The sequence below is a fragment of the Jaculus jaculus genome, chromosome 10 (assembly GCF_020740685.1).
Source record: "Jaculus jaculus isolate mJacJac1 chromosome 10, mJacJac1.mat.Y.cur, whole genome shotgun sequence".
NCBI classification, from domain to species: domain Eukaryota; kingdom Metazoa; phylum Chordata; class Mammalia; order Rodentia; family Dipodidae; genus Jaculus; species Jaculus jaculus.
Window position 1 is genome coordinate 114,854,320 of NC_059111.1, and position 20,332 is coordinate 114,874,651.

Below are 20,332 nucleotides of genomic sequence, written 5' to 3' on the forward strand. Positions count from 1 at the left end.
TGCATATAATGTATTTTTGTCTTAATCCCCCAATCACTCTCTGTTATTCCCCTCCTCTTCCCATTAAACTCCTTCCTCCCAATTCCTCTCTATCCTACATTCATGCCCTGGGTTTTAAAGATATTTTTTAATATCTTTAAATAATGCTAAGATGTAACATTGAGAGGCAGCTGTATTGAATAATAATGCACAATAATCTTTTTAATTTATACATAAAATACATGTGACCAATTGTGTTATTTTAAGTTGACAAGTTCCTCTAAATGCTAACTTTCTTGTCAATTTGTCAATGGTCATTTTGGCTAACCCCTACCATAAGCCCTACCATCAAATTGTGTTTGATTAGTGCTGAAAAATTAGAAATTAGAAAGGTTTTTTTTTTGTTATAAAAAAGAAATGTTTAGTTTTGTTTTATTGGACTTTCAACATTGTAAAAGGTTTCCACTCACATTTTACATGCAAAAAGAGGTGGAAATGTTGTCTTACCTCTTTATCATTTAATGAGCTCCATATGTCAGGGAAATTTCATGTACTGAGAATATTCCAGAAATGGGAAGGATGGAGCGCTCTGGTGATATGTAGGTCATTGGTGCTGTTCTGCTGAAAATCTAGGAAGGCGGTGCTGTAGGCAGGTTCCTCCAGTTACAGCCTCGTGTGTGGCTGGGGGATGAGGAACGAGGGCACACGGCGGGCTCTCTCCTCTAACACACAGGGAGAGGGAAGCTCTGAAGACATGCAGCTTCATTATACTTCTAAGCAAGTTCTTATGTCCGGAATTCACGAAAATTTATGTTCCATAAATGGAAGACATGGGCCAGGTAACTATTAACAGTATCTTTTTGGTCATGAAATGGAGAAACAAGGTCAGGATAGTAAGAGGGAATGAGAAATGAATTTTTGGACTTCTGATTAAGATGGTTGTGTAGTAGCCATGGCAAAGCAGCCTATGAGGAGAAATAAACAGAAAAACATACCACAATACACTCTTCTGCCAAAAGGTGAAGGTGTATAAGGAACTATCAGTCACAGCAGAGAAGCAGGAGAGACCCAGGGATTCCAGCAACAACAGAAGCAGCCAGAATCGACTCCAGCTGCAGCGCTGGTCCTACCTCAGGCTCAGGGAGAGCTATGCCAGGCCCTGCCCTGCCTGAGCCACCAGAGCAGAACCCAGGTGGGGGGGGGGGCTCTCCAATCACACCAGCCTTCTCCCAAAGTCGTAACCCTGAAGGAGAGGCCAGGTGGGACCAGCCGAGTGGCTCCGGAGGACGACGACCATGGGAACCAGCTTTGCGACTGCAGCGCTACTTCAGGCACACTCCACAGCCTCGCCTCCCCCACTGCTAGCGCCAGAAACCGCTGGAGACCAAGGAAAGGGAGATCAGCCACACGGCATCCAGGACAGCAGGCCCATGGACCCAGCCAGCCTCGCCGAGCCCACAGCACAGTAAGAGCAGGCACACAGCATAGGTGAGACTAAAGTATCTCAAAAGGTAACAGGCCTACTTACACTGGGTCAGTACCTGCCCCAAAGCCTGGGATATATGCCTGCATTGGAAATGCTCATTGCTCCAGCCATGTCAGGGCAGGCTATCTTTTTATTTTAAGAAAAAAAAATGAAAATGTTTACTTTGCCTTCATTTCTTCTTCAGTTATTTTTTTATTATTATTGAGAACATATTTTGTATGGCTACACCACATGTTGGTACCATATTTTCCCTCCTCCCTGCCCCATTCCACAGAGGACCCCCTCAGTGGGGTTGCTGCTATTCCCCATGGGGTTGTGGGTTATGTGTTGTGGAAGCAGGAGTCAGTTATTGTGGAGAGGCTATGCCTCTGGGCATGACATCCCAATCTGGGAACCTTATAATCTTTCTGCCCACACTTCCACAAAATTTCCTGAGCCTTGGTGAGTATATTTTAATTCTACTTCAGTAAAAAGCTCTTAGGAGCCTCTGGATTTCTGCATTTGGTACATGTTGCGTATCCTCAGCATCCGTCTCCTTCACCCCGGCACTGTTTGTCAGGCTCACCATGGAAGCTGAACTCTTGTTTGTCTTAAATAAACTCGTCTTAAATAAGGTTGTCTTTTGTTGACTCCTGGCTTATATTGCTCTGTTTTCTTCTTCTGTCAACTTGGGTGCAGGATCTCACTCTGACCTGGAACCCTTTACAGATCAGAAATCTCAGCCTCCCAGTTGACAGGATTAAGGCTGTGAGGTAACACACACCCTTAGAGACTTTGACTTTGTTAGAGTATCTGTTTGTTTTGCTACCCACTCTTACATATATACTCTGCTGGTTTTGACTGAGTGTGTATATTGCTCCACTGAAGTTTAGAATTTCTCTATATTTTCCTCCACCAGCCTGCTAGAGTACTTGCATAGCAGGCACACACAATACCCAGGGTCACTTCTGCTGCTTCTCTGGGAGTAATATAAGAGCCACACCTGGCACCTTAAGCTCCTTCCATGAAGACATATAACGTCACTGTGGTGGTTTGATTCAGCTGTCCCCACAAACTTAAGTGTTCTGAATGCTAGATCCCCAGCTGATGGCAATTTGGAAATTAAAGCCTCTTAGAGGCAGTATGTTTTAGGGAGTGGGCTTATGGGTATTCTAGCCAGTTTCCCCTTGCCAGTGTTTGGCACACTCTCCTGTTGCTGTTGTCTATCTGGTGGTGACCAGGAAGTGATGTCCATCCTCTACTCATACCATCATTTTCCCTTTCCATCATGGAGCATCCCCTATAGTCTGTGAGCCAAAACAAATCATTTTGTCCTGCGATCTGCTCTTGGTCAGGTGTTTTCTGCAAGCAGTATGAACCTGACTGCAACAGTCAGATTGACACAATTAAAAATACTGAACATGGGCTGTAGAGATGGCTTAGTGGTTAACCGCTTGCCTGTGAAGCCTAAGGACCCCAGTTCGAGGCTCGGTTCCCCAGGTCCCACGTTAGCCAGATGCACAAGGGGGTGCACGCATCTGGAGTTCGTTTGCAGAGGCTGGAGGCCCTGGCATGCCCATTCTCTCTCTCTCTCTCTCTCTCTCTCTCTCTCTCTCTCTCTCTCTCTCCCTCTATCTGTCTTTCTCTCAAATAAATAAAATTAAAAAAAATACTGAATGTAATTACAAACACAAGCATCATATTTACCCAGGTTGCAAAAATTTATACACTATAATGCAAGAAACACAAAAATATTAAGAAAATGTAATTCCACCAAAAATTATAAATCCATCAGAAATCATGTCCAGTGAGACTGATTTAGAGAAACTGCCTTAAAAAGATTTCAAAAGAAGGATTTTAACTATGTTCAAAGAAGTCAAATGAATCAAGGAAGAAAACAAATGCCTGAAAGAGAACACAGGAAACCAATTTGATGAAATAAGGAGGTTAATACAAGACCTGAGTAAGTCAATAGCAATACTGAGGAAAAAAATAATCTGGAATACTTGAAATGATAAACACAGTAAATCAAATAAAAAACTCTGTAGGAAGTCTTACCAGTAGAATGGGTGAAGGAGAGAACAGACTATCTAAACTAGATGCCCAAGTAGAAGATCTAATACAGTCCAACAAAGAGAAAGTCAAGCTAATAGGAAGGCATGAATTGGAATTTCAAGACATTTGGGACACTATGAAGAGATCAAACAAAAGAATTCAGTGTATAATAAAAGGAGACTTTCACTCCAAAGGCATAGTAGGTGTTTTCAACCACATCATAGAGAAAAATTTCCCCAAATAGGGAAAAAAGATGCCCATTTTGATACAGGAAGCCTTTAGAACATCAAACAGACAAAACCCAGGAAAAAAAACCAACAAAACACCTCTCCTTGACATATTATAATTACACTACTAAACACACACACAAAAAGAAAATATATTGAAAACAGTTACAGACAAACAATTCACTAATAAAGGCACATCCATAAGGATAACAGCAGATTACCCAAACTTTAAAAGCCAGAAGGACTTGGAATGATGTATTCCAAGTTCTGAAAGATAACTGTCAACCATGATTATTTTATCCACAAAAGCTATTTGCGGCGAACCCCCTGACCATCAGGAGAAGAACGACCAGCAAACGAAGATCCTTCTTGATCACACTTTATTGGAGAGCCTCTTGGTTAACAGGAAAGCTGATGGCGAGGGGCGCAGGAGTGTAGCTGCTTTTATAGGGCAGAATACTATGGGGTGCCTGCTGATTGGCTGCCATAGGCTCACCCGCCCACAGGAGCCACGGGATAGGCTTGGGACAAGGTGCGTCAAGCGCATGCGCAACCTCAAGCGAGGTTGGCGCCAAGGCGCTGCCTAAATAAGGAATTGTTTACCTCAAGACTGGCAGGAAGCCAGCGCCATCTTGTAATGGCGTCTGCATTAGCTCCCTACAGTTCCCCCTTTTTTATTAACTTATGGCATAGCTCAGGAAAAATAGCCACCTTCCCGATCAGGTCCGCACCTCATGATGTGTTGACCGATCAAGGGAAGAAGTTCAACCTCCCCTTCCTCAGTGCAATGGGACAGATCCCCTGAGACTGCAAAGGCAGCGGTCAAACGAAAGCTACCAGATCCCTGCCCATCCTCGTGCAATGGGTACTCTGAGACCCTGAGGGTGCAAGGGCCAGGGGAGCTATTTGCCTTTTAAAGCTGACAGCCAAATTTGGGGGGAGGAACCACTTTCCAAGGCAGTGAGTGCTTGAGAAATGACCATCTTGTCTCTCTTGGTCTGGGTTCACAGGCGGCAAATCAACCAGAGGCAAAGTACGCATCCTCCCAGGCAGCACACCAGGAACATTCCCACTCCTACCCATTCCTTAAAATAAGAGAACACTCTTTAGATGGGAATTTAGGGCTGTCTGAGTCTCCAGGACCACGGTAGTGGAGGAGGCCAAACTATTCAAAGTTTCGGCAGTCTGTACCGAAGTGGCCATGGCCACACCGGCTGCTGTGGCAGCAGCTGCTATTGCGGCCACAGCTGCTATCACCACTGCCGTGATACCAAAATCTCTTTTTTGTCTGAATAGCGATAGCGTGCTGGGGGCCTCTACAGGCACAGGGACCCACCGGGGCACCCTAAGGACCATAGCATACTAAGAACGAACAGAAACGGTGGATGAACACATGCCGGCGCAGGGGCAAAGGAAGTATTCCTCCCACAGCCATGTCCAATGTCATTAACACCCCCAGATGTACTGAGGCACTTCCAAAACGCCCCTTATCTTGTGTCTCTTCCTCTTCCACTTGATTCTCCGTATGGAGGGTCCCGGGCACATTATTGCAAGCTACAAGTCCTCCTTGTAACAGTACAAAGGGTGTAAAGTCCGTGCAGCTGCCATTTGTTCCACATAAAATCCACTTTGAAAATGGAGTTGTAAAGAAGCGAGGGAAGACCGTGGCAGAATGGAGCACCGGCATAGGTTTGGGAAAGGTTGACAGAATACCCCAACGTGGCTCTCCTTTAATGGATTTCAGGCACAGGAGGAAGATTATCCACAAGACCTTTATCATCTCCGCCCCGATGGACCTTACTGTCTTCTGGACCCTCCTCCGGAGATCGCTTAACTGTCCTCACCAGCCAGGCTGGAACCCAATGAGGAGAATCCTGTTCCTGTGGAAAAACATAAACAGCTCCCCTGGATCTTATTATAACAAGGTCCGGTCGGTCCTTTTTATTTATTATCTAAGACATAGAAAGGGCAAGTTCGCTGCAAAATTAAAGACTGAAGTTGTAAAAGAATATTAGACACCAGACTAGCAGAGCGAACAGAAGCAGCAGTCTCTAGGCCAGCAACCGCATTAGCCACATATAAGGAATCCGTAAACAAGTTAAAAGAAGTAGAGAATGTCTGAAAGACCTCCGAAACAATTAGGCATTCAACAATTTGAGGGGAATCAGGTCTAAACATTCTTGGAATAATCTGCACCTGGTCCAAAATCCTTGACAGCCTCAACCAAATCCTTTAGTTGTTTATAGGGAACTGGTTCATGTCTCCTTTGTTGAGTTACTGGGTCCTCAAAAACGGGAAAAGCGGAGGCCAGCCGCGACCAGGTTTTTGTTTTAATGAAGCAGCATGTGTCCCCAGGGGAGTTATAGGGTGGGGGTGCGGAAGGCTCTATCGACTGTAAAGGACCACACCCTTGGCCCTTAGGCCCCTTTGTTAGCAGAGGGCGCCTAGGCAGGGACCTATATTGTTCCCTTTTATAACAGGCGGTGGCCTCCTTTTGTCTTTCCTCTTCCCCTTTAAATAACTTTTTTTTCTTCCTCCTCTGCAGAATCGGAGATAGCCTCCTCATCTGTGTCAAGTACATTTAAATGTGTAAGCTCCTCAATGGGAGGGTAGAGCCTGTCAAAGGCTCCTTTTTCCCCCTGGGGGGGGGGTGGCAATTATAGATTTCACCTGTTTCTCTGAGCTCATCTTGTAAACTTTTTTCTATATCTTGTCTTTGTTTTTCCCTTTTTATTTTTCCTTTTTTTCTAGGCCTATTGTGTGAATCCCCATTTGTATCTGACTCAGAAAGGCTATCTTGATGCCTTGCAAGAACTTCCCGTCCCCTTCTAATAAGTTCCATGTGGTTTTCTTTACTTAAGCAAGAGTGAATCAGCCGCCAAAACGGCAGTGTACCCTTACCAATTCTGTTCTCTTGTTTTGCCGCTTCCAGGTCTCTACCTAGCTTCTCCCAAGTAGGGAGAGAGAAGTCCCCCAACACCGCCAACCATGGCGCAATCTCGTCCAAATCTTTAACAATCTTTTTTATTGTTGCGGAGGAGACTTTAATGTCCCTTTGCTTAACAGTTCTTTTATTGGCTGGACGAAGTCAACGGGCACAAAGTCCACACCCTGAGAGTTGCCCATGTTGTGCTCACAGCAAATGACAAGGACAATAAACCACACAGGAATGAAAATAACAAGGATCAGGTAGGGATCTAAGTGAAAAAACATTATGACTGGGGATGACTTACCGACGTCTTCCTCTCCGTGTGTCAAGTTCTGGATCCTCTTCGGCCCCTCGCCCGGTGGCCACAAAGCACCCGGCGTCCTGGGATTTCGGCACCACTTTGCGGCGAACCCCCTGACCAGCAGGAGAAGAACGACCAGCAAACGAAGATCCTTCTTGATCACACTTTATTGGAGAGCCTCTTGGTTAACAGGAAAGCTGATGGCAAGGGGCGCAGGAGTGTAGCTGCTTTTATAGGGCAGAATACTATGGGGCGCCTGCTGATTGGCTGCCATAGGCTCACCCGCCCACAGGAGCCATGGGATAGGCTTGGGACAAGGTGCGTCAAGCGCATGCGCAACCTCAAGCGAGGTTGGTGCCAAGGCGCTGCCTAAATAAGGAATTGTTTACCTCAAGACTGGCAGGAAGCCAGCGCCATCTTGTAATGGCGTCTGCATTAGCTCCCTACAGCTATTCATCCAAATTGACAGACAAATAAGGACATTCCACAATGAAAACAGGCTAAAGGAATATATGACCACTTAGCCAGTCTACAGAAAATACTTGAATGTATCCTTCAGACTGAAAAGATTAACTAACATTTAATACAAGAGAGTAAAGGAAAAACAAGAAGCACTACAAGAAGTATGGCAAGAATAACTATACACCTTTCAATAATAACTTTTAATATCAATGGCCTCAATGCCCCAAACAAAAGACACAGGTTTGCAGACTGGATTAAAAGGCAGGATCTTTTTGTTAGTTGCCTCCAAGAAACCTTTCCATAAAAGATAGACACTATCATAGGGTGAAAGTATGGAAAATGCTATTTCAATAAAATTTGCCCAGAAAACAAGCAGGTGTAGCAATTCTAGAGTCAGACAGGATAGACTTCAAACCAACATAGTTAGGAAAGATAAAGAAGGTCACTTTATATTGATTAAAGGAACAATTGAACAGGAGGACATTACAATCCTAAACATATATGCACCTAACATGAGTGCTCTAAATTTCATCAAACAAACACGATTAGATTTGAAGTCACAGATAACAACAAGCAGTGTGTGACTTCAGTACCCATGCTTATCAGTTGACATGTCATTCCAGCAAAAAAATATAAATAAATAAACAGAGAGACATCTGTATTGAATGATGTCATGGAACAAAAGGACTTAACAGATATCTACAGAACATTCCATCCAAATGCTGCTGAATACACATTCATTTTAGCAGCACATGGGACATTCTCTAAAATAGAGCATATATTAGGACACAAGGCAAATCTTATATACAGAAAAATTAAAATAATTCCTTGTACTCTATCTGATTGCAATGGCATTAAGCTACAAATCAACAAGAAAAACTATAGAGTGTATATACAAAGTAATGAAAACTAAACAGTACACTACTGAATGATGTATGGGCCAGTGAAAAAATCAAAAAAGAAATTTAAAAGTTCATAGAATCATATGATAATAATAATAATAAAGCATACTAAAACCTTTGGTACACAAGGAAAACAATCCTAAGAGGGAAATTAATAGGTATAATTGCCTATATTAAGAAATTAGAAAGGTCACAAATAAACAACTTAGTGCTTCACATTAAGGCCTTAGAAAACAAAGAACAAGACAAACCAAAAATCAGTAGATGAGAAGAAATAATAAGGATTAGAGCAGAGATTTATGAAATTGAAACCAAAAAATAATAAAAAGAATCAATGAAACAAATAATTGGTTTTTTAGAAGGTGAAACAAGATTGATAAACCCATAGAAAATCTGACCAAAAGAGAGAAGAGACAAATTAAATTAAAAATAAAATTAGAGATGAAAAGGTACCATTAGAACAGATGCCAAAGAAATTCGGAAAATCATAAGGAGACACTTTAAGAACATATACTCCACTAAGTTTGAAAATCTGAAAGGAATAAATACCCAAATTTATATGACCCACCAAAATTGAATCAAGATGAGATAAACCACTTAAATACATATATAGCAAGTATGGAGATCAAAGCAATTATTTTTTTTTTAAATCTCCCAACTAAAAAGAGTCCAGGCCCAGATGGATTCACTGGTGAATTTTACCAGATCTTCATGGAAGAACTAACACCAATATTTCTCAAAATTTTCCTTAAAATAGAAAAAGAAGTAATCCTACCAAACTTCTTCTACAAAGACAATATCACCCTGATACCCAAACCAGACAAAGAAAAAAAAGAAAAAGAAAAAGAAATTACAGGCCAATCTCCCTCATGAACATAGATGCAAAACTGCTTACCAAAATATTGGTGAACAGAATACAATATATCAAAAATATCATTCACCCCAACCAAGTAGGCTTTATTCCAGAGATACAGGGATGGTTTGACATGTGCAAATCTATAAATGCAATATACTATATAAGTGGACTGAAGGACAAAAATCACATGATCACCTCAATAGATACAGGAAAAGCATTTGACAAAATACAACATTCTTTCATGAGAAAAGTCCTAAAAAATGGAAATAAAAGGATATTATCTCAACATAATAAAGGGTATTTATTACAAAACTACAGCCAACATAATACTAAGTGGGGCAAAACTTGAAGCTTTTCCACTAAAATTAGGAACAAGGCAAGGGTGTCACTTTCACTTAATATAATACTGGAAGTCTTAGCCATAGCAATAAGGCAAGAGACATACATAAAAGGGATATAAATTGGAAAGTAAGAGATCAAATTATCATTATTTGAAGATGATATGATTCTATACATAAAGGACACTAAAGACTCTACCAGCAAAATGTTAGAGCTGATAAACACTTATAGCAATGTAGCAGGATATAAAATAAACACACAGAAATCAGTAGCCTTCCTATATGCTAACAACAAACATGCAGAGGATAAAATCAGAGACTCAGTCTTATTCACAATTGCCTCAAGAATAATAAAGTATTTTTTAATAAATCTAACAAAGGACATGATGGATCTCTACAATGTAAAGATTAAAACACTCAAGAGAGCAATTGCAGAAAACGCTAGTAAATGAAAAGATATCCCATGTTCTTGGATTGTAAAAACTAAGATTGTTAAAATGTCAGCCATATTAAAAGATATCTACACATTTAATGCACTCCCCATCAACATTCCAATGGCATTTCTCATGGAAATAGAAAAGAAAATCCTAAAACGTATTTGGAAGCACAAAAAACCTTGAATAGCCAAAATAATTTTGAGCAACAAAAACGAGGCTGGTGGTTTCACCATGCCTGATGTTAGGCTACACTACAGAGCCATAGTAACAAAAACAACATGGTCCTGGCACAAAACAGACACATAAATCAATGGAACAGAATAGAGGACCCAGATGTAAATTCGGGCAGCTACAGCCATCTGATTTTTTGATAAAAAAAAAAAAAAGACAGCCTCTTTAACAAATGATGCTTTCCAGGTTCTCTGGCATGTAGGGCTGTGGGAGAGCCGGTCCCGCTGGTCTCTCCCTGGGGCTGAGGCAGGATGGTGAGTGTCAATGACCCAGACCCTCTCCTAGGCACCAGAGGGAAACCACACTGAGTTGGGAGTCTTGTCGAAGCAGATCCCACTTTATTGTAACAGGCAGGCGCTTATATAGCATTGAGAACGAGGGTGGGGATCTCAGGATGGGGTGAGGGGTAAGGGCCAATAGCATACCGCAACTTTTGAAATGATTGGCTCTAAGCATGTGTGTGCGGGAACTCTAACTTCCTATGCAGAAGTAGCAGGCCAGAGGCAATTTGGTGCCCTGCTGAGTCATAGCTGGCCAGAGACAGGTTGCCAAACTTTAGCTAGGCTCAGGAAGTTCCACTAGGCCTCACATCTGGGCCTCTCAAGGCCCAACAATGCTGAGAATGGATATCTATATGTAGAAGGATGAAAGTAGAAAATTGTCTCTCTCTCTGTGCACAGGCATCAAGTCTAAACCAACCAAGGGCCTTATTATCAGACCTAAAACTTTGAAACTGCTAGAAGAAAAATGTAGGGAAAACCCTTCAACATATTGGTATAAGCAATGACTTTCTGAATATAACCCCACTTGCTCAGGAAATAAAACCATGAATCAACCAATGGGACCTCAAGAAATTACAGAGCTTTTGCACAGCAAAGGATACTGTGAATAGAGCAAAGAGGCAACCTACAGAATGAGGAAAAAAGTCTGTGCCAGCTATAAATCTGACAGAGGATTAAAATCCATTTTTAAATTGGGCTGTTTGATTTCAGAACTCAAAGAAACTAAATAATCAGAAATCAAACAGCCCAATTTAAAAATGGGCTTTGGAACTAGAGAGTTCCTAAAAGAAGAAATACAGATGTCATATGAACATCTAAAATATGTTCTATATCCTTAGCCACCATGGAAATGAAAATTAAAACTACTTTGAGATTCCATCTCATTCCTGTCAGAATGGCTACCATCATGAAAACAAATGACAATAAATGTTGGTGAGGACATAAAAAAAAGGCACCCTTATACACCGTTGGTGAGAATGCAATCTGGTACAGCCATTGTGGAAATCAGTGTAGAGGTTCCTGAGACAGATAAAAATAGATTTACCATATGACCAAGCTATACAACTCCTAAGCACATATCCTAAGAACTCATATCAGTACCTTAGAGAAACTTGCTCAACCATGTTTACTCACAATAGCAGGAAATGGAACCAGTCTAGATGTGCCTCAACTGATAAGTGGATAATGAAGATATGGCATATTTATACAATAGAGTACTATTAAGTTGTAAAGAAAAATGAAAGTATGAAATTTGCAAGAAAATGGATGGATCTGCAAAGGTTTATACTTAGTGAGGTGACCCAGGCCCAGAAACCAAATGTCACATGTTCTCTCTCATATGTGGATCCTAGCTACAAATGATTGGACTTCTATGTAAGTTGGAATAAAACTCTTTAGCAGAAGCCAGTAAGCTAGAAAGGAGATATAAAGGGAATAGAAAGGGAGGGAGATGGGGACTTAAGAGGATGGTATTGTGTGTGTGCTTGTGTGTGGGTGTGGGTGTGTGTGTACATGTGTGTGGGAGGGGATGGCTAATCAAAATCTAAGAGGGCATAAATAAGTCATATGGAGACCTACTTTTCTGGACAATGGCACACCCAGAAGCCATATATTGTTACTAGAAAATGTGCAGTGCCAGGTATGGAATACCTTCAGTGAGTTGTTGACCAAAGAGGTCCCAGATGCCACCAAAACATTACAAGCCATTGCCAAGACTCTTGGTTTCCCATCAGGAATAGATGTTGAGACCCTATTGCTGAAGACTCCACATACTTGTACTGCAAGGTCACTGAGAAATCCTGCTGGAGCTGAGCTGAAGACTTCTGTAAACCAACTAACAGAAAGCTGGAAAAAGCTATGCTTCATGCAGGTCCATGGAAGAAAGAGGTAGCAGCAGTGAATACTGCAAGCCTTAAGTTTGGTCCGCCAGGGAAAATGACACCCCAAAATGCAATAGTAGCATGTCTCTTACGGAGGAAACCAACTGCTCTCTAATTATACTGGAGGCACTCTCCATGGGAAAGAATTCATGCCTGGTACTGACAACCCGGGGAAGGTGATGAGCCTTAGGAGTTGTAACACCTGTTCTTGTCTGGCTAAATGAGTATATTATGCCCAGAAAACTGCCCTGTAAGCATGTTTCTTAATGTTATTACCCACATATTAATGCTACTCTCACTTTGGTTAGACAAGCTTCTCTTTTCAGATGGCAGTGACCACTGGGGTGAACCAAAAGACACCATAGTGCTGAGAAGAAGTGACAGAGGAGCATTCATCACTGAGCCATCTCTATCACACCTTCCAAAGCTCAGGGTCCACTGTGGAAGAGGTGGTAGAAGGAATATAAGAGCCAAAGGAAGGGTAGGACTGCTTACAACGTAGTAATCCATACAGAAACTGCCTCGATATCCATGACCTCACAGTGCCAAGCACTACCTTCTCAAGACCCTTATCATAGGAGGAAAAGATGATGACATCAAAATAAAAAAGAGACTGAGAGAGGAAAGGGATATGATGGAGAGTTCATTTGTAAAAGGCAAAGTGTGGGTCAGGAGGGAATTATCCTGGTTTATTGTCTATAGTTATAGAAGTTGTCAATAAAATCAGTTTAAAAAAAGAAATGAAGACAGGCTTCTTTCAGAGCACTTGATGACCCACCAAAGGTTAGTGGTAAGAGCGTACTGCCGGAGACACCGCATGCTGTCAGTATGGAGCATGGAGAGGCCTGGCTGGAATCTGGAAGAAAGCCAGTCCCCAGATAGTTAGCCAGTCTAGTGCCAGAAGGTGCCACATGAGCTACTTGGGAAAAATGGCCAACATCTGTCCAAGTAACTCGAGTTCTAGGCTACTCAGCAGCAAGCAAGCTGATGTGATGCTCACCCAAGTGCAATAGCGGTACACAACTATGGTAGGTAACCAGCTGCTCTTGGATTGGCTAGCAGATCTGCTCAGTGGAAAGGAACCCATAGCTGGAACTGGGAAGCACATCAGAATCATATCTAAATAACAAGTTCACTCTCCATATTCAAGCTCCCACCAATCATGGGCTACAAGAGGGCCTATACCCTTTAAATTCTCTCTAAACTAATAATGGTTATTCCATTTAACTGGTGCTGATTTCACTCTCCTTTGGAGAATCTGCTTCTCTTTCTCAGAGGGATGCATGACCGGAGGAAAGAATCAGCCCATTACACCTCACCAGGGCCCCAGCTGAAACCAAAGAATAATTGGGGAAATGAGAAAGAGTGCTGCTTTCTTGGTATCGGCACAAGGGTGAAGGAGATAGACACAGAGGACACTCAGCTCCTACGAAATCACAGACCCAGAGACACAGAGGCTCCTAAGAGCCCATCACTGAAATAGACCTAAAATGAACCCAACCTGGCTCAGGGAAATTCCCAGAAGAGGAGTGGAAAGATTGTTAGAGCCCCAAGTTGGGACATTACACACAGAACCATTGCCTCTTCCCCATAACTAATGGATGCCCCCACAATGTGTGATCCATAAACCCCATGGGGATAATCGGCATCCCCAACAAGGAACATCCTTTTGGAGGGGGACAGGGGTGAGAGTAAGGATGGTACCAACATGTGCTGGTTATATACTGAGTATGCCCATAACTAATATATATATGTTATTTAAATTTTTTTAAAAAAGAAAGTCATTTTTATTGGTAAATGGCAATATTTACTATGTACATGAAATGTTTCCTAAATTGCATGTTAACCCAGCGTAAGGTAATTAACTGCTTTATTCTTTTTTTTCTTTATTCTTTGAGTAAAAAAAAAAAGGAAAAGAATCTTATCAGACATAGAGCAAAACAAATAGAGAATCAATTTAAAAAGGAAGAAATGTCTTCATAGGCTGTAAATCAAAGGAAAGTCCCAAGAGCTTGTGACTCTGGAGCTATTTTGTTTATGTTTGACAGTTAAGTAGACAAAAAATACTGCAAGTGATTAGAGCTGTTCTTCTCAATTTTAGGGAAAGAATTCACAAACAAGAAAAGGGATGAGATGGAAGAAACTCTGTGGTGCTAGACTGAAGTAATAAAATAAATCTCCATGAGTTAGGAGAGAAATAAAAAAGTGAATAAATAAATCAGGATAAGTGGCAACTCTTTTTTTGTGAGGTAGGGTCTCACTCTAGCCCAGGATGACCTAAAATTTACTATGTAGTCTCATGGTGGCCCTGAACTCACAGAGATCCTCCTACCTCTGCCTCCTGAGTCCTGGCATTAAAGGTGTGCACCACCACACATGGCAGACTCTTAGCAGAAGATGGTTTCAATCTCTGGGTTGTGGGCCCAGGAGGCTTCCACGGCGCCACTCTGCTCTACTAAATTTTCTTTGTCATACCAATCCATTTTATGGGTTCTTTTCCTCAGGATAGCACCTCACTGTGTAAATTCCAAAGCTTCTGTACACATAAACATTGCTTCATAGGCTCTTGTATATTTAGAATTTCAAAGCATTTCGACCTGACTTCTAACTATGGCCTCACAGCAACCTACTTACATGTGATAAAATTGGCATTGGACACATTTACACTTCGTTGACTACCTGTCACATACTAACCACCATGCTGGGGACCAGGGACATTCATGTCAATGAATAGATTAGGTAAGATCTCTGTCCTCACAATGGCCAGTGTGTGTGACAGATATAGATCACATACTTATGTATGTGATTCATAAAACACACCTTTATGTCACTGACAAGCTCTCATTCACCTTTGTGAGGTATGAAGTTAGAGAGGCCTGCTTGCATCCAGTGGTCAGGTAGATATTAGGGGGTATTGTGTTTACATACATGGCCTCAATGCCCCAACCAAAAGACATAGATTTGCAGACTGGGTTAAAAAGCAGGATCCTACAATTTGTTGTCTCCAAGAAACTCACCTTTTTACAAAGGATTGACATTATCTTAGGGTGAAAGGTTGGAAAAAGGTGTTTCAAGCAAATGGGCCTAGAAAACAAGCAGAGGTTGCTGTCCTAATATCTGACAAGATAGACCTCAGTCTGATGTTATTCAAGAAAGGTAAGGAAGGTTACTTTATATTGATTAAGGGCACACTCCAACAGGAGGCCATTACAATCCTAAACATATATGTACCTAACATGGGGGCACCTAAATTCATCAAACAAGCACTATTATAACTAAGGTCACATATAACACCAAACACACTGGTAGTGGGTGACTTCAACACCCCACTCTCATCAATTGACAGGTCATCCCGGGAAAAAATAAACAAAGAGGCATCTGGACTAAATGAGGTCATAGAAGGAATGGACCTAACAGATATATACAGGACATTTCATCCAAATGCTGCAGAATATACATTCTTTGCAGTACCACATGGAACATTCTCAAAAATAGACCATATATTAGGACACAAAGCAAATCTTAACAAATACAGGAAAATTGAAATAATTCCTTGCATTCTATCTGACCACAATGGAATGAAACTACAAATCAGTAGCAAGAAAGGCTATAGAGCATACACAAAATCATGGAAACTAAACAATACACTACTAAATGATGAATGGGTCAAAGAAGAAATCAAGAAGGAAATAAAAAATAGCTATATTCAATAAAAATGCCCAAAATACTCATTGGAGAAAAGACAGCCTCTTCAGCAAATGGTGTTGGGAAAACTGGATATGTATCTGTAGAAGGATGAAAATAGATCCTTCTATCTCTCCATTCACAAAAATTAAGTCCAAATGGATTAAAGACCTTAACATTAGATCGGAAACTCTAAAAATGCTAGAGGATAGATAGATAGATGATAGATAGAATGACTGAGTTACCCAGTTGAGGCTAGCTTTCCTAGTGCCAAAAGGTACTGTTGCTGAGGGAGAAAAGGCATCGACCATCTTACTCAGATGTTGACCTTGCAAGCTACACAGCTGAACTTCTAGGCAAGATGTGCTTAGATCTGAAATGAGCTCCACGGGAGGGAATTCATGCCTGGTACTGTAAACGTGGTCAAAGGCCTGTGGCTGGGGAGGTCATAGACCCTGTGGGGAAACTGCTGCTGTTGTGTTGCTGAATGGACATGGTGTGTCTGTACAGTCTCCTTCTAAATATTTATGCTATTCCCATAGATCGGTTCTAGTGTTAGCTTTGGTCAGAAAAGCCTCTTCCCATTGTGGGTAGTGGTTACTACAGATTGATTCATAACTGGTCAAAGTGCTTAAAAATAGTGACTACTCAATGCTCAACCCTAAACAGGACATCTTTATCAGCCCCACCCATGGACCAGGCAACGTTATGCAAGAGGGGATGGAAAGAAGGTGAAAGCTAGAGGAAGGGGAAGAAAAGAAAAGCATTGCCTAGCTGAAGAGAGAAAAGATCCAGGAAGAAGTTCTGGGAAGAGGCTGAAACAAAACCTGCAATACTGGAACAGACCCACCAGTTGGGTGAGAGGCACAGAGGGCCCTGGAGAAACTGGCATGAACCAAGCACACAGAGCTCCACAGCCATGTTTGGGGTGTGAGGCTTGAGGACGTGAGGAATGAGAAGCTACAAAGGTTTGGGGGGAGATGCTGACACAGAGAGGAATGCCAACAAAGTAGTGGTGGCTGACCACAGATGTGATGCCCAAGCTCCATTCCTCTCCAGGACAAGAGGGATAAGGGGTGCGCCGTACTGAATCCTCCTGGGCTCTTCACCAAAGGGTGCATCAGAGCCAGCTGGCGAGATGGGGTCTCCAGACCCTGAATGCTGAGTTCTTTGCTCATTATCTCCCAGCACCAAAATTTCCACATTCCAAAACCTCCAGGCAAAACCTCAGATTAAACATACTAGATTGGCATGCATTTATTTTGCTGTGCCCCAGAAATGTCTGCAATGGAAGAAAAACACAATCAATCCCCACAGGCAAAAGGAAAAGGAGAAACATTTTTCAGTGGCAAGATAAATAGTAAGATACAAATTTGGATCATCAAAGGGGAAAGGAGAATGGTGAGGATTACAGTTTGGGTCTGCAATGCCCCCGCAGGATCACGTGTCGGAACAGCTGGGCTCTGGCTGGCGACACTGTGATGGGCGGCCATGGGCAATGGGAGGAGGTGGGCACGGAGATGAGGAGCCGCAGGGCTTCGCGGGCTGCGGTTCTGGTCCCGTTTTCTGCACCCGGTCCTGCCGTTGCGCGAGTCCCTCTACAGGCTGCCCTGCGCCCGAGGGAGCCGTTCCCTCCTCCATGCCTCCCCTGCCGTGTTGGTCTGAAACCTGCCTTGAACTCAGCCCTTCTCCCTTCCATTCCTTCTGTCAGATGAACAGCAACAAGAAACATAACTAATATAGAACACCGAGGAAAAGGAAGCCTTGTGTCCACCAAAGGAGTCCAAAGTGGACAGCCAACAAGAAGCAAACCTATGGTCCTCTCAGAACCAGAAAGGCTGGAAACTGGAGGGAAGGCAGAGGTGGTCCCAGGGGGCCTTCTCAGCAGCACTGGAGACAGAGTGTGCATTCTCTGTAGCCAGTGAGCCAGTATATAGGAAAATCAGACATAATGGATGGGGGTAGACACCATATGAAGATGAGGAGAAGGAAGGCAGGGTGCATGTTAAGTCCCACCATGCCCCAGAAGGAGTCTGCGATATTCTTCAATAGACAGTTACCCAAGGAAAGGCCCAGGATCTTGGATCTCGGGGGCAATTATCCTCAGAGAGATAGACGAAATACCTCTGTCACTGTCATTTCTATGACTAAAGGGAACCCATCTGTAGTAGTCACAACAAAGCCCCCAGTAGATGCCCAGGTTCTGAACACCAGAACCTATAAAGGTGGACCTCACATAGCAAAAGAGACTTTGTGGGGGGGGTTTAAAATTCTTAAACTACAGGGATTATCCTGAACATTCCAGCAGAGCCCAACTAACCACAGAGATTCAGGAGTGACGAGTTGCCCCAGCTGTGGTAGGAGGAGGCTTGGATTATGGAGGAGGGGGTACGCAGGTGACGGAGGTGGGAGAAGTTGGAACTTGCAAGAAGTGGATTCTCTCTGGAGCCCCAGAGGAGCCAGTCCTGCTGCCCCTTGAATTAGGGCCAGCAGGCCCGCTGTGGGGCTTCTGAGCCCCAGAACCGTGAGATAAGTGTGGTTGTTTTCGGCTGTTCTAGCAGCCATGGAAGACCAACACCGTATGTAGTGGTTATGTTTCTGTTGCTGACCAGTGGCAGCCAATGGAAGGAAAAGTTTTGTTTTGGCTTAGTTTCGAGAGGAAGTGTCATCAAGGCGAAGAAAATATAGCATGAGGCGAGAATAAGCTCACATCTTCACACGTCAGCAGGGTGGTAGTAGAGAGAGTGAGCTGATCTAGCTCTGACAAGTGGGGGCTGGAGAAATACACCTCCAGGCTGGACCCCAGTGACGTACCTCCTCCAGCAAGGGTCTACCTCTCAAAGGCTCCACCAGTTAGGGGCTAAGTATGAGGTTTAATCACAACTACTTGAAGTTATGGAACCATACCACACTCAACTACTACACAATATCTCCCCAAAGATGACTGAAATGTACCAAAACATATTGATGTCTCTCTTCTGGCTGATGGAGCCAGCAAGCTGCAGGTGGAGATGCTGACACTTCACATTTGTCCTTTGACACAGCTTCTTCTCTCGTGTGTGTGTGTGTGTGTGTGTGTGTGTGTGTGTTCATATGTGTGTGGTCGCATTGTGTGAGTGTGTGTATATGTGTGTATGCATGTGCAGACTCGAGGTCAATGACAGCTGTCTACACCTTAGTTTTTAAACAAGGTCTCTCACTGAACCAACTATGCTGTACTATACTATACTATTTAGCTTGCCTGGGAGATGTGTCCGTCTCTACCTCCAGGAAAATGAAATTACACACCACTAAGCCCACCATTTATGTGGGTGAAGAAGCAAGTCCTTCACTGACTGAGCCATCTCCCCTGTCTCAATGAAAGCAGGTTTTGTATATGTGTGTGTGTGTGTGTGTGTGTATGTTTTATATATATATGTATGTATGTGTATATATATGTATATATATGCACACACACACATATTTCCTTTCCATGCTGTTCATCTCAGGTGTTCTCCTTTCTAGCAATCAGAAATAAAATGTTCCCTGTGATTCATAAAAGCCATAGATTTGTGGCCTGGTCCAGAGAAAGAAAATTAATTGAAATCGCTCCCCTCAGGGTGAGGGCTTCTACCTTTCGCTCCCATTCATGCTCTTTCTTTCTCAATTGGCTCTTCATGCAAGGGTTATAGCCTTTCAGGAGACTATGTGCTCTGTCCTGGAAGGAGTCCTCACTGGTGGCCTTGACATTTGCAGCTTGCAGATGTGGCCTGTGGTGGCTTCTCCTCTACATCTTTGGCTCTGGAGAATCCTGATCATCCCCTGGCAAACAATGCTGCCCACCTATGAGATAGGCATGCCACATCTGCACATGAGTTCTCCAGTGCTGTTTAAGTAATTGTCCCAAACTTACACTTAAAGGAGGAAGCACTGGTTATCTGGTACTTTCCACTGGCCAGAAACCCAGTGGTGATATGGCAGGACAGTTGTCTTGTGAGGAAGCTGCAGCCATCTGAGGGCTAGACTCGGGTCTTCAGGTACCCCTTATAAGGTGGCATGTTTATGGTCCTGGCTGTCATAGGAGGCCTGGGTTCCTCAACAGGCAGGCTTCTCCATGGATTTCCGAAATGGCTGTTTCCCCAAAGCAATATGTATATAATTTCCAGAGAAAGAGAGATCAGAGAGATCAGAAAAGAATCACCTGACTTTACGAGCTGACCTTGGAGACTGCCCACTATCCCACTGGCTGTCCAGGTTGTCCTGTCCGTGGTGGAAGGGATCTATCCAGTGAATAGATGCCAAGGAATTGAAAATCATTGGGGTTCA